The sequence below is a fragment of the Myotis yumanensis genome, unplaced genomic scaffold (genome assembly GCF_028538775.1).
Source record: "Myotis yumanensis isolate MYYU_CA2020_CCGP unplaced genomic scaffold, mMyoYum1.0.hap1 SCAF_10, whole genome shotgun sequence".
Taxonomy (NCBI): Eukaryota; Metazoa; Chordata; class Mammalia; order Chiroptera; family Vespertilionidae; genus Myotis; species Myotis yumanensis.
Window position 1 is genome coordinate 52361693 of NW_027223761.1, and position 13402 is coordinate 52375094.

At 43.1% G+C, this 13402-nt stretch overlaps 1 protein-coding gene across 23 annotated transcripts in view; it reads right to left on the reverse strand.

Annotated features, from left to right (window-relative positions):
• The window catches only part of DLG2 (discs large MAGUK scaffold protein 2), a 1989136-nt gene that overhangs the window by 310851 nt on the left and 1664883 nt on the right, over positions 1-13402 (reverse strand). The window lies entirely within an intron of this gene.

Here is a 13402-nt window from a genome sequence, read left to right on the forward strand (position 1 = left end):
ATACACAGGTGCTGAGTGCCTGGGGGCACGGCAGGACAACAACTCAGGCGTTCTGTACCGCCCCAGCCGCTCCAGGCCTCTGGGCAGCGTGGGAAGGCGGAAAGGTGGCTCTGGCCAGCCGGAGCGAAGGCGGTGCTGGCAGCCAGGGGAAGTAAGGCCCATTCTTGCACGAATCTTTGTGCATCGGGCCTCTAGTAATATAATAATGAGAGAATTTCAGAAATGGGGAGAGATTTTGTAATCCTCTGCAGCCACCAATGTATACCTTTAAGGTGATATGACCACATTATTCATATGCCCTATCCCTCACCTCCACCATGTTCAACTTTTATATTTCTCTGATTCAGGAATTTCTATCCTTGCAAAGGCTGTTTTCCTTATCTAGAACATAATTTTCCACCCTCTCATCACCTGGAAAACTTCTCCTAGTCTGTCAAGATTCAGACTGAAAGGACCAGTGGAATGTGCTTTTTTGTTAACTCCTAAAGGCAGGAGCTTGTCTCATTGGAACTTGTGTCCTTAGCGAAGTGCCTGGGATATAGTAGGTGAAGAGGTGAGTGAATAGGCAAGTGAATGAGTGATAAAGATAGTCACACTATGTTATTCCAGGCCAATGGTCATCTACGTTTTTTGCCCCTTGGTCCATGCTGATAAAGAACTAAGTATCTTTCAGGAAAATCCATTCCTCTTGGGGTCAGCTCCAGCAATAAAAAAGTTCTTTGTGTTGAAACTAAATCATCTTCCTGGTACTTTTCACCTATTGCTTCTAGTCCTATCCTCTGAGAGTTTGCAGAATCTTCTTTTTATGATTTCTTTTTCATATGATATGCTTTCTAATATTCTAAAAATTAAATTTATTGGGGTGATATTGGCTAATGAGATTACATAGGGTTCAAATCTTTCTAATATTTGAAGACAGTTTTCTCTTTTCCAGGTTAAACAACCTCACTCCCTTCCCCATCCCATCATATCATTCTCATCAAGGGACAATTTGCCTCTGCTTGCATGCCTCCAGTCACAGGGAACTCTCTCCTTTATAGTCTGTCCCATTTTGGGATGGCCCTTATGAGTGTTATTTTTAGCAACTTTATATTATTTAATACCTCATCAAACTCAGCAGAGATCATATGAGGTCAATTATGACAGCTTGGACAGTCACAATAATTATTTTCCTTTAATGTGCTCCTTGTATAGTGTCTAGAGCTAAACACAGTGCTCACATAAATTCTGTTTCTTTAAAATACCCATTACAGTAATCTCCTCTTCTAATTTAAGAGAAGGAGTGAACCAGAATGACACATAACCATTGTTGAGCCATTGACCACCCAATAGAGGACAATGACAGGTAAACACACAATTAAGCACCTTGTGATAAGTACTATGACACAAAAAGATCAGAATGCTCTGGGACCCAAAGGAGGGGCCCCTACAGAAGTATGAAGAGGTCCGAGAAGGCTTTTTGGAAGAAGTGACATCAGAAACAAGATCTGAATGAGTTATCCAGGAAGGGCTGTGGAGAAAGGGATGGGCAGAGGAGTAGCAATATTTGAGGAAGAGAGGGAAGCAGATAAGATGGTGTGGAAGTGAGAGAGGGTCTGGCATATCTGAAGAAAAGAAAGTAGTTGTTACTGAAGGGCAGAGCAGTAGAGTGGGAAAGAGGTGAGCGATAAAGTAGGAGAAATGAAGGTGATGGGATGGATGATGATGATGATGGTGGTAGTGGTGATGATGATGGTGATAGCTGACAGGCACAGTTCTAAGCATTTTCTATATATCTATTCTCTTAACACTTATACCAGCTCTATGATGTAAGAACACATAACAATGCTCATTTGCTAGAGTAGTCCACTGGGGCATAGACAGATTACATAACTTGCCCAAGGTTTCACTGCTAATAATGGCAGAGCCAGGAATGAAACCCAGGCACTCTAGTTTAAGAGTCTGCAATCCTAACCATGACACATTACCACCTCCCAAGGATTTGGGGGTACAGGCATGATAAGCCACTTTAGTGAATTTGGAGTTTATTGTGACTGCAATGGGGAACCATTCCTCAGCTTAGAATTGAGAAATACTATTTTATCATTACTCCTATACACCAGGAGTGCTTGCAGCTATAGGAAATACAGGGAATATGCAGGAACCTTGTGCTATTTTCAGGCCTTTTCAGAGCCTCCCAAGGCGAACTGGTCCCTTCGGAGATGCTTCTCAGAAGGCAGCACCACTGCTTGTGGCTGCTGAACTTTTCCATCCCAGCTCAGGTCATCTGCCTGCCATGGAAACAGTGCCTTGAGAAGAACACTGGGTTTAGACTTGGGAAGGACAAGATTCAAAAACTGGTCTCATCGCCAAAACCGGTTTGGCTCAGTGGATAGAGCGTCAGCCTGCGGACTGAAGGGTCCCGGGTTCGATTCCGGTCAAGGGCATGTACCTTGGTTGCGGGCACATCCCCAGTAGGAGGTGTGCAGGAGGCAGCTGGTCGATGTTTCTCTCTCATCGATGTTTCTAACTCTATCCCTCTCCCTTTCTCTCTGTAAAAAATCAATAAAATACATTAAAAAAACAAAAAAACAAAAAAATACTGGTCTCATTACTTACTAACTCTATGACCTTGGTACTTGGGTAAGTTACTTAACCCCCTTTGACCTTCAGTTTCCTCATATTGCAACAAAAGTATTAACCCTACCTTTTCTGGGTTGTTGTTTAGATAATTAGATATAATGCACATAAAGTACTTAACACTTGGCACATTGAGTAGGTACTCAATCAACGGTTGCCATTTGTATTATAGCATATCCATTATCTACAAAACCCAGACTTTAAGTGGCTTTTATTAACAGTGATAAAATTAAGAAATAGATTAGGTAGAAGACTGTCTTGGAATAGCTAAGAGTAGCTAAAAACTACAATTTTAACTGAATTATTAATTGTGAAAAAATACAAAGGGGTGACCCAGTGGGAAAGGCTAGATAATTGGCACTAGATTTCAATTAAAATAAGTCAGGTACAGAACACACAAGGGACCATTTCAAGCAAATTGCTTCACTGTTGGGGTCTGGTTGGTACATGGCAGGAGAGCAGCAGGGAAGAAACTGGGGCAGAATCCAAACACTTTCTCCTTTATTCAGAGAGACTAGAGACAGTAAGATGTATTATCAGTGAATTAGATAAATGTAGAAGGCTCCATCTTTTCTCAAGAGGAAAAAATACTATTTTCATTTTCCTGAAGTGATGCGATGCAGTGAAGTGGAAATCGGTTCAGTTGCTAAGTCAGCCACTAACTGACTCGGGCCAGTGGCTAAACTGCCATGGAAAATGGAAGGTGCTCGGCCCCACCATCTCTAGGGTCTCCTGTGATTCAGAATTCAATGCTTTCCCTGGGTTAAAAATAACATCTCAAAAGTGTTTTACAGTGAGAAAGCTGTTTTCCCACCTTACATTTCTTACCCAACAAGGTGAGATATAAACAACAAATATAATAAAAGCATTCACATGTATGACCCGATCCTTATCACATACATACGAGGGAAGCAAGGAAACTATAAATATACCACTTAATCCTGAATAGTTGAGTGGGCTGGGGTAGTTGACATAGAGCATGGAGAGAGAGAAAAGAAAAATGGTTTGAGCAGAAGTGGACCCTGAATGTCAGGTTAAGAAGTTTTGTAAACAAGTGGCCAGGAGAGCCCTAGCTGGTTTGGCTCAGTGAATAGAACATCAGCCTGCAAACGGAAGGGTCCTGGGTTCGATTCAGATCAAGGGCACATACCTCAGTTGCAGGCTTCTCCCTGGCCCGGGCCTGGTCGGGGCTCGTGCAGGAAGCAACCAATTGATGTGTTTCTCTCACATTGATGTTTCTCTCTGTCTTTCCCTCTCTCTTCCACTCTCTAAAAATCAGTGGAAAAATATCCTTGGCTGAGGATTAAAATAATAATAATAATAATAATAATAATAAGTAGCCAGGAGGGCTTTACAGAGGCAATGAACACAAGTTGATTTATGTTGCAGGTGGGGCAACTATGACAACTGTAAAATGTTGGGGTTGAAGAACTAATCAAAAATAGGATAATCACATGGGAAATGATTGCAATATTACAAATGGTAGATGATGAAGAGCTGAATAAGAAAAATGATAATTGAATTGACAGTGGGAAATGGGGACAGACTTGAGAAAGGACACAGAGGGAGGTTCTACACAGCTATTCTCCTCAAGTATCTCTGGGATCCAAATAGAGCTTAAATAATATTTATAGTGTTGAATGGATTAGAAATGGGAGAGGAGAGAAAGGTGATTAGAGCGGGGATGATACCATTAATCAAGATGGGGACACAGGGCAAAAAGCAGGTTTGGACAAGAGATAATTCATTTTAAGACATGTTGAGTTTGTTGTGTCAATTGGACATCTTGCAGGTAGTTGGAAAGTATCTATCTGGAGCTTAGTAAAATAGTTAATATTAATAATCATTTTAGCCTTGATATTTCTAAGGTGAGTGCCCTGATTTGACTAGACCCAGATGTAAAAAGAGTTTTTTTTAAAAAAATATATGTTTGTATTGATTTTAGAGAGAGGAAGTGAGAGGGAGAGAGAAAGAGAAATGTTGATGAGAGAGGAATATCAATCACCTGCCTCCTGCATGCTTCCTATTGGGGATTGAACCCACAACCTGGGCATGTGCCCTGACCAGGAATGGAACCATGACCTCCTGGTACACAGGATGATGCTTAACCAACTGAGACATACCTGGTTGGCTAGAAGAATTTTGTTGTACAAAAAGAGGATAATAAGCATGTCCATTTCACAGAGTTTTTGTAAGGCTAGTTTAGTTATTGCATGTAAAACACAATAGGGCCTGGATATAGATGGACATATAATTGTTAGCTATTATGGAACCCTCCCCTGACACACACAATGGATGATCTGGGCTAGTATAAAATTATTCAATAAAAAACCCAGTAGGCCCAGGAGCAGTGCCAGGGTTATGGACACTGCGAGAGGAGGCCTGGTGCTCTAGAAAGCAATCCTAGGAGTCAGGAGTCCGGAGTTGCTGTTCCATCCTGCTGTTAGTTTATTTCACTCTGGGCAGTCCCTTTACCTCTCTGGGCCTCAGTTTCTTCCTCTAGAAAGAGAACCTCATGCTAAATCTCTGTGTTCCCTTCCTGTGCTTAATAAACCAATATAGTCTATGTGTGAAGTGTGTTTTGGTGACAATGTGAGAAAAACAAACAGTTCATTCAGCATTTCAGCACTAAACTTTTGAAATACCCTCTAGCGCATCTCAGAGTGAACGAATTATAAATTGAATTTCAAGTGGAAATTTCTAATTAAGTTCCCTTCTCCTGCTGGAGGCTGTTACACTCGGTGGAGAGTGATAACATTTCTGACAGTAGCTGCATGAGAGCTCAAGGCCAGAATCCTGGAGCAGAGGCAAAATGAAAACTGATATTGGATATTTGCATGTCTCAGCAGTTGAAATTAACTCCCTTTTAAATATGGTTTGCTGATGCAAAAATGGGCATATATTAAAAAATGTCTTTAAAAATGTTTTGGTTTACTAGGGTGTTTATAGAGGATTGATCATTTTAGAGTCTTTCATTAAAAATGGTAAGATATAATTTGGCCACCTGAACCTACTTACTACTGGTCAAAACACAATAAACAACTTTTAGGATTCATGCATTTTTGAGTGATCAGGTAACTATCTTTATAAGAATACTAGAGGCCCAGTGCATGAAATTCATGCACTGGAGGGGGGGGGGGGTCCCTCAGTCCGGCCTGTGCCCTCTCACCTAAGCTGGCAGGTGGACATCCCTCTTGCAGTCTGGGACTCCTTGCTCCTTATCGCCTGCCTGCTCATTGCTCCTTACTGCTCAGCTCACTGCTCCTTAGCGCTGCCTCGGAGGCAGGAGAGGCTTCCTCCACTCCACTGCCGCTGCGCTCGCCAGCCATGAGCCCAGCTTCTGGTTGAGCAGCACTCTCCCTGTGGGAGCGCACTGACCACCAAGGGGCAGCTCCTGTGTTGAGCGTCTGCCCCCTGGTGGTCAGTGCGCATCATAGTGACTGGTCGTTCTGGTCATTCCACTGTAACAGTCACTTAGGCTTTTATTATATAGATGTAAATAAAAACTAGTTGAAACCTTCCTTATATATGTTACACAAATATAAGATGATGCTAGTATCTCCAGCTCTGGCTTTTCTCTTAACTCTAGATTTGTAAATCTATTGGCTTACCTGACCTCTCCAGTTGGATGTCTAAGATTTTTCAAACTCATCATGCTGAACGGCAAACTCTTAATTTTCTTCCAAACCTGTTTCTGGGGAATTTTTCCACTTTCAGCAAAGAGTAATACAGACATCAACCACTCAAACCAGAACCCATGTGCCAACCTTAATTCTCTTTCCCTCCCACCTCCCCATGTAACCCATCAGCATGTTTGTTTACTCCAGCTCCAAACCATATTTCAGGTCCATCCACTTTTCTCCAACTCTACCATTACTCCCAGGGACAGTGCAAGAGCTTCTTTATTGGGCTTTCTGCTCTCACTCTGGCTCCCTACTCTCCTCTATCCATTTTTGAGACACCAGTCAGAATGATCTTTTCAAAATATATATCAGGTCATGTCTATGTCTTGTTAATTTTTTCCCCATTGGCTTCTTGTACTTTGAATAAAGTCCAAACACCTCCCCTTAACCTCAACTCATCCTTCTGATTCTATCTCATTCCACTGTCTACCCTTTTCACTTGTCATAGCTATAGGGTCTTCATTTTGCTTTGCCTAATCCAACTTCCTCCAGCCTTGGGCACTTGTAGCAGCTGTCTTTCTGATGATAGCGCTCCCCGCTACATCCTCTCACATTTGATCCCTTATGTTCATAAGTCTCAGATTAAAGACCAGTTCCTCAGAGAGCTCTTTGCTGACTTCCCCATTTAAAGAAGCTTTCCAGCCTATCTTTAACTTCCTGTTTTAATTTCTTATAGAACTTAGGCCTGTTGGAAGCTACCAATTGTATTCACTATCAGAGAAGTGTAAACAAGGAGTCTGGAACACTGGTGAACCTTGAGCTCTGGCAAGGGCCAGAGCTATGCACAGATTCTTTAGTGGAGACAATGGTAGCTCAAGCCATTTCCTGACCAAATAGTCTCAGAGAAATCTTTACTAATATTTACTGACCTTTAAGATAGTCTGTCTGTTACCGGAATTGCCTGCCTGACTAAGGGCTATATGTGTATCCAAAATTGAATAAAAGGTTGGAAAGGCCTGGGCACCAGTGAAGTCCTTCCCCTTGCGTTGGACTCTCCGCCTGTCCCCCATTATTTCCAAATTATTATTTCTTGTCTCGTCTCTGTCATTTGTGTGTGGCCCTTCTCCAGATCCTGAACCCTAAGCCACATGGGACATGGTTCACACTTAGGCCTATCTGATATTTTTTTATCTCACCCACCCCAAGAAATGTTTCCTGTGAGTTGGGACTTTGTCTCTTTTACCTCTAAACCTCTGATATTTGGAACACTATCTAGATACTTAATATTTCTTGAGATAATAAATTCTTATAGCTGTTAGATCACACAATTTTATTTAAATCATTACCACTTATTGCATGTTTATTAACAGCAAGGTACTGATCAGAGGCATTTTCAGAAGGCATTTGCCATATAGGGAGAGAATGGTTGATTATCTGGACTCATGGATCAGAATCTTTGAGGGTAGGCTCAGGAATTTTGAGTCAGAAGAGGGCACCCCTTGTGTAGAAGTAGCTCTTTTGTTCTTGGATGCACTCTGGCTGGCCCTTCATTCATGCTATATTTGATTTCAACTCTCAGGTCGCGCTGTGGCTTCGCTGTTTACAAACTCTCTGTCCCTTTGGGGCTTTATTGCCAATTAGGGTTTGGCAGAATGACTTGGGAACTTCCTTTGAGATATACATTGAAAGGAAATGCGTAAACATGACAACAGTGACGCATACATCCCATGACAGATCCAGTCTCTTCATTCCTGGGTGCTTTGTGCATGGGTCTCTGTTGATCCAAATGTCTCTTCGGGTATCATGATGGAGAAATCCTTGAAGCCCCCATTCCATGTCTTGGGGCCCTTGAAAATACTTTTGCTAAGGATTCACTCACCTCTGTATCACCTGAGCTCCAAAACTGCTCAGGCAAAGGGTCAAACTCTGGGGGGTGAGGAAAATCCTGCCCTGAAAGATCTGCTTCTCACCTCAACCTCTAAGCCCTCTATTCCGGCATGAGATGTGTGTATGTCTCCAGGCTGACAGATTCCTTTAGCTTAGGGTCACATTTAAAGCTGAGGTCTTTCCTTGATGGACGGTGGTAATGAGAGCCACCTTCGGAGTTTGCTCAGCATGCTTTCCCTTTTGAAATCAGCAGACTGACTGCAAATGCTTAGTTATTTTAAAAAAAACAAACCCACACTTAGTTTTCTTGTGGTTTCTGAAATTAAACTATCCTAAATGTAATCAACTATTAAAAACACTATCAATAGGGAATTGATTCAATGAATTATTAAAGATCCACATAATAGAATACTATGCAATCATCAACAGCAATGGCAAACATGCCTAATATTCTGATACTGAAAAATGTCCAGGCTATATTTGCTCCATTAAAGACAAGCAAGTTGCAAACTGTATGTATAGATAATCCTGCTTGCTTAAATAAAGGGTATATGATCTGATGGAGAATAGTTTACACAACCAAATGCTAAATGCTAGTGGCAGTTTCAAAGGGCTATGGTGTTGAGGCCATAGTGGGGGAGAACCACAAAGAAGAGAAAAGGGATTGCATTTTATTTTACAGCCTTTAGTAGTATCTGAATAATTTTTAAGTAACATGTATTGTCATAACAACTTTAGAAGGTATATAAAAAGTTTTCACTACTGAGTTTAAGGTTTGTGTTACTTTGTTTTACTTATTTATTTGTTTATTTATTTATAACTAGAGGCCCAGTGCATGAAATTCATGCACTGGCCCGGGGGGGGGGGTGGCGGGGGGTGGGCGGGGAGTCCTTCAGCCTGGACTGCGCCCTCTTACAGTCTTGAGAGCCCTCAGGGGATGCCCGATTGATGGCTTAGTCTCGCTCCTCACAGGGAGCGGGCCTAAGCTGTCAGTAGGATATCCTTAGCACTACCTCGGAGGCGGAAGAGGCTCTCACCACTGCCACTGTGCTCACCAGCCATGAGCCTGGCTTTGGGCTGAGTGGCGCTCCCCCTGTGGGAATGCACTGACCACCAAGGGTCAGCTCCTGCGCTGAGCGTCTGCCCCCTGGTGGTCAGTGCGTATCATAGCAATTGGTCGTCCCACCGCCAGGCCGAAACCAGATCTCCGACATCCTCTGAGGGGTCCCAGATTGCGAGAGGGTGCAGGCCAGGCTGAGGGACCCCACTGGTGCACGATCCGGGCCAGGGAGGGATGTGGGGGGTTGACCAGCCAGAGAAAGACCACAGGAGGGCTCCAGGGTGTGTCTGGACCGTCTTGCTCAGTCCTGATTGGCCAGACCCCAGCAATAAGCAAACCTACTAGTCAGAGCATCTGCCTTCGAGGTCAGTGCATGTCATAGCAACTGGTGGACCTGTCAATTGTCTGCCTCCTGGTGGTCAGTGCACGTCATAGTGAGCACTTGAGCAACCTTAGCATTCATTAGCATGTTACTCTTTGATTGGTTGAACAGCCAACTGGATGACCAGACACTTAGCATATTAGGCTTTTATTATATAGGATTAGAGGCCCGATGCACGAAATTCATGTAAGGGGCTCGGCCCTTTTGGCCCTGGCTGCCTCAGCCCTTGCATCCCGGCTGCCTCACGGCCCCATGGCCCCACCCACTGGTTGTTCCAGAAGATCATTCCAGAAGGTTGTTCCCCTGTCTGGTCTAATTAACATATTAGCTCTTTATTATATAGGATTATCTTTATTGTTGAAAGTATTACAGATGTCCCCTTTGTTTGTTTGTGTTTTTTCCACCATTGATGTCCTCTATCCTGTACCTGCCCTTCTCATAAGGTTTATGTTACTTTGGCAATAAAAAAACAAAAAGGGCTGCCAAAGCAAAGTGAAAATAGAGTGCTTATAGGAAAACAGAGTCATTTGGAACAATCAAATTTTCAAGCACCACATAGATTCAGTCAGGAGTCAAGCACCACTGGGTGTCTTCTTTGTGGCAGTCTGTGTACTAAGTTTGGAGGATGCATTGGTGAAGAAAGTGATGGCTCTGCCCTCAGTGACTTCAGATCTAACACAAGTTTTTAATTGGATACGGAAATGTGGGGAGGTGTAGATATTTTTTGTTCCTAAAGTGTCAGATTTTGGATCAGTATTGGTATTAATTGTGCAAGCCAGTGTATGTTCAATTTCTTGCAAACTGTGACATGGTTATAAACAGTGAAAAACTGTCTTAGCAAAAATGTAATAGCATCTGCAATACAAAATATTGGATCAACACTGTTTTTCACATAAGTATACTAATTCCAAATGAGCCTTCATGAGATGCTAGTATAGATGGAAAAGATTCTTTTTCTCTTTTTCTGCACAATTGACCTTGTTTGTAAGCATTAAAATCAATGTTAAATAAAGGAAAAAACTGTCTCTAGAGACATACCTGTCAAGTGGTCCGTTCCTAAAACATCTGAAAGGCTTAAGTAAGAAAAAGGTACAGCAATAATTCGAGCTCATTTGAACTACTTAAAACAATAATATAGAACAGCCATTAAATGGAATATCTCCTTTTTTTCCTACTCTTTCAGGTAACAACTGATCATAAATTGAATATATGCTGTCTTTACATATTTCTCACACAAACATAGATAATATCCTCGCCTATATTCCTGATGTCCAGAATAGCACCTGGTATGTCTAAGTGAGTGAATATATATAGGTGCCAAAGCACATATATAGTTATAGTTTTAAAAAATGGATCATATGACACATTGTTGTGTAATTCACTTTCTTTTTCCATTTAAATTACTCTTTAATGAATAAATGTCACCAAAACCTCACAAGGGCAGGACCAGCTATTGTGTTAGTGTTCTTGTATTTCTGGGATGGAACATAAATTCCCTTCTTCATAGATTATCATTGAAAGCGATAGTAATTACATGTGTCTGATGTAGTGCTTCCTCTACTCTGAAGAGGTTTTAGGCTTCATAAAGACTCCTATTCCTCTAAAAAAGCATTACTGCCGAAACCGGTTTGGCTCAGTGGATAGAGCGTCGGCCTGCAGACTGAAGGGTCCCAGGTTCGATTCCGGTCAAGGGCATGTACCTGGGTTGCGGGCACATCCCCAGTGGGAGATGTGCAGGAGGCAGCTGATCGATGTTTCTCTCTCATCGATGTTTCTGGCTCTCTATCTCTCTCCCTTCCTCTCTGTAAAAAATCAATAAAATATAAAAAATAAAATAAAAAAATAAAAATAAAAAAATAAAAAAGCATTACTAAGCAGTGCACCAAGGATTTGGTGGCTAACTTCAGGGGCTGATAATAAAAAGAAGACAAGCTAGAAAAGGAAGTGATGAGAGAAGAACTAATGGAGGAAACACGCAGGACCCTGAAAAGGGGGGACATTATCTTTCCTTAAAGGGTGGGGTTGGAGTTGCCATCTTGAATTTGGTCTCGTTGGGGAAGCGCTAGCTGGACTATACAACATATGGCCCTCACTCTAAGAGTCAATGATTTCATAAAAATTTTCTTTCTGGCCCTAGCTGGTTTGGCTCAGTGGATAGAGCGTGGGTCAAAGGCACATGCCTGGGCTGTGGGCTCGATCCCCAGTAGGGGGCGTGCAGGAGGCAGCCAATCGATGATTCTCATTATTGATGTTTCTATAGCTCTCTCCCTCTCCTTTCCTCTCTGAAATCAATAAAAATATATTAAAAATTTTTTCTTTCTGGTCAATCGGAGAACCAGAAGAAGCAACAAGTCAGTTCAAAACTCCTCTGAGAAGATAAGCTTCATAAAATCCAAAGAGTGTGGAAGCACAGCAACCTTTAGAATTACGTCTCCATCATTGCTTCCTCTGTTCTCTCAGGCATGTACCGGGACTTCATAAAAGCAGCCAAGACTGTGTGCAGTCTTTTACCATCGGTCCCAAGGGAATACTGTAAGCCTCCGAACATTTTCCATTTACATCGTCAGGAATGTATTTCCAGTGACTTAAATCTTTCCTAATTACAACCAATTCCCTCCTCCCGGCCCTCGTAATTTAGTGCAGAGAACACCACTCCTTAAAACAATGCCCCAGCCAAGAAGCCCGAGTTTCCATGGTTAGCTGCGAGGCTCCGGATGCGAGCAGAGCCAAAAAGCCACGCTCCCCCAAAACCCAAGAAATCACATTCTACTGCCCTGGGTCACTTCCTTGCACGAAGTAAAAGCTCAGTAAGTAATGGGAAGGAGGAGAAAGGAGAATCCGGAGAGCAAAAATGAAAAAAAAAAAAAAAGGGAAAAAAGAGGGAAGGAATCCATGAAATTGGTTTTCATTAATCTGTCTGCAGAAATTTAAATGTGGATGGAAGGAGGTTACTAATAAAGATAGTGATAGTAACCAAATATTGAGCTAAAAGGGTACTGTGCTGAGTTTGTTATTGCTAATCATCCTGAGAACTTAGCAGAGCTCAACTTTTAAAAAGAGGAAACTGAGGCACGGAGCGGTCAGAAGCTCCCACAGCATCAGAGCTGGGATACGCGTTCTGTCTGTGATACACAGACGGTGGTCTCCCCCACCCCTGCCCCAACAACACACACTTATGCTGCCCCCACCTACAGCACTGGCTGCCCCCAACCTCAGGACTGCAGGTAATATCCCTGACAGCCACCTAGGCCGGGGTGCTGCTGAATCCATGCCCCAGCCCCCCCAAACCCAATTCCCTTCACCGTGGTATCACAGAAGGATGTCTTTTCAACAGCAGCTCCAGCTCCCGCCAGTGCCTGTCATCACTGCGGGTCACTTTGCTTTTCCAGTCCATTAACAGCCTCCTACAGGCACGCTGTCCAGTCCTGGTCCCTAGGGGCTCCCCCCTTCAACCCTCATCGTTCAGTGCAGGGGCCAGCCCGTCTGCCACTTAGCACATTACCGACAGCTCAACAATCCCTCCTCAGCCTGCCCAGCACCTTGATCAATAGCAGACAAAGCCTTTTACATCCCTGCGGCCAGTTCAGCACCTCCCCACCCAGCTCGCTCTTTGCACTGGACTTCGCTCTACATTGGGGGCCAGTTCCATGACAGACGGGCTGCAGGCGCTGCCACATCTGCGAGATGAGACCCACGGGCATTCAATCAATAAGCACGGGATGGAGAGGGAGAAGCAGCGCTGGAGGCTGAACCCGGACCTGGGACTCGCAGATGGCATTCCCCGCCCTAACAGTTGCCAGCAGCAGAATAAAATATACCCGACTAGCCCTT